Here is a 4,858-nt window from a genome sequence, read left to right as displayed (position 1 = left end):
CGCCCTTCCTCCCCACGGCCGCCGCCCGCCTCCTTCCCTCCTCCCGCCGGCGAGCGCCCGAGCGCCTCGAGCTCGCCCGACCTCGATCGGATCTGGTAGCCACTGTAGCCCCGTTGACTTCCCTCGCTTCGTTTTTTTCCAAGTCTTTGAAATTGTGCAGCAAGTGCTCCTGTTCCCGATGCTATAACTTTGTGCATGTAGCTCCGATTCGCGCGTATAATATGTCAAATTGTTCGCCTCGTGATGCTCTTCATTTTGTTCAATTGCACCATTTTCATTAGAGGTCATCTTGATGCCCAAATCTTCGTTGGAAGAGGGCTAGTTGCTGTTAATCTCTGGTTCTTATCAGAACTTGGAGATTTGTCATTTTTGTATCTTTTATTCTGTGCATCTTTTGAGCATGAGCTCTGCATGTGTTTCAAAGTATGCCATGCCATCTTTCCATTGGTGTAGTCCATGTATTTTTGTGATCTTTGTGGTGACTAGCACAAGCATGCAAAGTAGGCCCCGTGATATTTCTGATTTCAGGGACTTAGTGATTTCTCTAAGTCTTTGTCTGCTGTAATTTTGTTGCCATGTAAACTTGATGCTACACAGAGATCCATGCATATTTTAGAGATGTTCAGTAAGGATGTTTTGTATCTTTAGTTGTAGTTGATCGATTTCTGCAATTGTTTGCAATTTTATGGTACCATAACATGACTCAATCTTGCTCTACTTTTGGTATAAACTATTTCTGGCAGATTCTTAACATGACATGCATTTTTGCCAAGCTTATTGTAGTTGATCCATACATCATATGTAATTGTTCTTGCCATGGTTAGCTTCATAAACATGCCATCTTGCTGTAGGTATACTTGGTTTATCATGCATTGCTCTGTAGTGAGTGCATCAAGCTCACAAAGAGGCCTACATATTAATATTTCTGCCATGCTCTGTTTTCTGCCAAGTCTGAAACCTGATAACGAAACTTGCTAAGTTTACATGCTTGCCATCATATCTACTTGTCCTTTTTGGCTTATGGACAGTAAGGGACTTTTGTCATGTGCATTTAGTACAACACTATCTTGCCTTGTTTTGATATGTTAAGTTCTTGTAGCATGTTGATTTCGTGCTCTGAACATTGCTACCCGATGATGATTTCTGCCATGTCCAGTTTTTCACTAAGTCTGTGAACTTGTAATCTTTTGCACTTTTGCCATGCTTGTTTGAGCTTGATATGTTGTGAACTAGCCGTAGCTCAGTGTTCATCTTTTGTCAAGCATCTCTTGTATATTACTGCCATGTGCTTTATTGCTATGTTGGGGTGCTGTAGCATTGTTACTTGTTGCATTTTAAGTGCTATCTTGCTGTTTATCGCAGATTCGTGTCATTCTTGTTTTGCTTGCCATTTGCAAACCGTGCATCCGATTCCGGTGATCTTTATATCGATTTCGACCGAAATCACCTCATCTTTCCAGTGGCATGTTTGGTTTGCCAAGTTACTGCCATGTTCATCATTTTCCTTCCGGAGCACGCATACGCATCGCATATCATATCTTGCATATCATACATGTTTTGCATCATGTTGCTTGCGCATTTCTCGTTGTTGATTGTGGTTCCGTTTGTTTGTGTTCTTGTCTTGGGTAGAGCCGGGAGACGAGTTCATGAACGAGGAACCTGTCGAGTACGCTTACGAGGATCAAGCTTTCGACAACTCTGAGAATCTTGCAGGCAAGATGACCACCCCTCGAAATCACTTCTATCTTTGCTATGCTAGTTGTTCGCTCTATTGCCATGCTCGCTACCTATCACTTGCTATATCATGTCTCCTATTTTTAGCCATGTCAGCCTCTAACCATCCCCTCCTAGCAAACCGTTGTTTGGCCATGTTACCGCTTTTGCTCAGCCCCTCTTATAGCGTTGCTAGTTGCAGGTGAAGTTGAAATTTGTTCCCGCGCCCACTATGGCCGAGCCCGGACAAGTCCGGTGCCCAAAGGGCTCGGGCGGACATGTCCGCCCCTGGCCTATGACAAACGGGGCCCAGCCCACAGAACGAAAAAGATAAAAATAAAATAAAATGAAATGATTAAAAATAATAAATAATAATAAAAATAATAAACTAATTAATAAAAATAAATAAATAAATAAAATTAAAATTAATAATAAGACAAATAATAAAAATAAATTTAATTAATTAATTAATTAACTAAATTAATTAAGTTAATTAATCCTGTTTAAATTAATCTAATTAGATAATTAATTAACTAAACAGTAGTTAATTAGGACCAGGTCAATGGTCAACGTTGACTGCTGACGTCAGCATGACATCATGCTGATGTCATAAATCCATTTTCGAATTAAATTAAATAATTAATTAAATTCCAGAAATTAATAAAATCTTTAGAAAATCATATCTTTTAATCCGTAACTCGGATTAAAATATTTTCAACATGAAAGTTGCTCAGAACGACGAGACGAATCCGGATACGCAGTCCGTTCGTCCACCACACCTCCCTAACCTATCGAACTCGCAACTTTCCCCTTCCGGTCCATCTGTCCGAAAACGCAAAACATCGGGAATACTTTCCCGGATGTGCCCCCCCTTCGCCGGTACCACCAACTGTCGCGTTAGGACACACCTCGCACTGTTCATTGTCATGTCACGCATTGTCATGCTTATGTTTGCATTGTATTTACTGTTTCTTCCCCCCTCTTCTCTCCGGTAGACTACGAGACCGACACTGCTGCTGCCCAGTTCGACTACGGAGTTGACGACCCCTCCTACTTGCCAGAGCAACCAGGCAAGCCCCCCCCCTTGATCACCAGATATCGCCTATTCTTCTCTATACTGCTTGCATTAGAGTAGTGTAGCATGTTACTGCTTTCCGATATCCTATTCTGATGCATAGCCTATCCTTGCTACTACTGTTGTTACCTTTACCTGCAATCCTACATGCTTAGTATAGGATGCCTGTTTTCCATCAGTGGCCCTACATTCTTGTCCGTCTGCTGTGCTATACTATCGGGTCGTGATCACCTGGGCGGTGATCACGGGTATATACTTATATACTATATACTTGACACATGTGATGACTAAAGTCGGGTCGGCTCGTAGGAGTACCCGCAAGTGGATCTTTGTGGCGGAGCGACAGGGCAGGTTGAGACCGCCTAGGTGAGAGGTGGGCCTGGCCCTGGTCGGCGTTCGTGGATACTTAACACGCTTAACGAGATCTTGGTATTTGATCTGAGTCTGGCCGTTTGGTCTATACGCACTAGCCATCTACGCGGGAGTAGTTATGGGTATCCCGGCGTCGTGGTATCAGCCGAAGCTCTTTTTGACGTCAGCGACGGAGCGGTGCGCGCCGGATTGGACTGGAATGCCACTAGGCTAGGTCTGCTTCCGGCCGCCCTCGCAACGTGCAGGTGTGCATAGGGCGATGGACCCAGACCCCTGCGCGCATAGGGTTAGACCGGCGTGTTGACCTCTCGGTTGAGCCTAGGTGGGGCTGCGACGCGTTGATCTTACGAGGCCGGGCATGACCCAGAAAAGTGTGTCCGGCCAAATGGGATCGAGCGTGTTGGGTTATGTGGTGCACCCCTGCAGGGAAGTTTATCTATTCGAATAGCCGTGTCCCTCGGTAAAAGGACGACCCGGAGTTGTACCTTGACCTTATGACAACTAGAACCGGATACTGAATAAAATACACCCTTCCAAGTGCCAGATACAACCCGGTGATCGCTCTCTAACAGGGCGACGAGGAGGGGATCGCCGGGTAGGATTATGCTATGCAATGCTACTTGGAGGACTTCAATCTACTCTCTTCTACATGCTGCAAGATGGAGATGACCAGAAGCGTAGTCTTCGACAGGACTAGCTATCCCCCTTTTATTCTGGCATTCTGCAGTTCAGTCCACTGATATGCCCCTTTACACCTATACCCATGCATATGTAGTGTAGCTCCTTGCTTGCGAGTACTTTGGATGAGTACTCATGGTTGCTTCTCTCCCTCTTTTCCCCTTTTCCTTTCTATCTGGTTGTCGCAACCAGATGCTGGAGTCCAGGAGCCAGACGCCACCGTCGACGACAACACCTACGACACTGGAGGTGCCTACTACTACGTGCAGCCCGCTGACGACGACCAGGAGTAGTTAGGAGGATCCCAGGCAGGAGGCCTGCGCCTCGTTCGATCTGTATCCCAGTTTGTGCTAGCCTTCTTAAGGCAAACTTGTTTAACTTATGTCTGTACTCAGATATTGTTTAACTTAAGCCATAGTTGTTTGTTAGAATAGTATTTTGAACAATTCACACACTGTCATTTGACTCCTTTGAAACGTCTTTGCTTTCAGATGGAACCCACGAGGCAGGTCGTGCGCCACACGACGGCCATCGGTGCCTCGGGATCACCTGCGGTGCTAGCTGAGATGATGACCTATCTGGGTTATCGCTGGCACCCTGAGTACACCGTCTACGAGGAGTACCAGGACTTTAACCAGGAGCAGTACCGTGCCATCGTCCACCTCTACTCGCGGGAGTATGACTCCACTACTGTGCTGCACACCGCACATGGTGTCGGTGTGACCATCGATATGGCTGTCCATGATGCTGCCTATGCTGCTCTGACACGTCTTCGTGCAGAGTATCGGGAGTTGGACACCTCCCCTTTCAGGCACATTGCTATCGCATCTGATGTTGGTGCGGAGGGATACTATACTGCTGCCTACTCCACTGTCACCCGAGAGCCCTTCTACCATCAGAACCTGGTTCTGCATGCTGATGGGCTGGATCGAGCTAACAGAGCTCTTCGCCAGGAGATGTACACCACCCGTCAGCACCTTTACCGTGCTCTGACGCTGTTGCACCCCTTTGTCCGATCTG

The sequence above is a fragment of the Triticum aestivum genome, chromosome 1D (genome assembly GCF_018294505.1).
Source record: "Triticum aestivum cultivar Chinese Spring chromosome 1D, IWGSC CS RefSeq v2.1, whole genome shotgun sequence".
Taxonomy (NCBI): Eukaryota; Viridiplantae; Streptophyta; class Magnoliopsida; order Poales; family Poaceae; genus Triticum; species Triticum aestivum.
Note: the sequence above shows the minus strand (reverse complement) of the source record.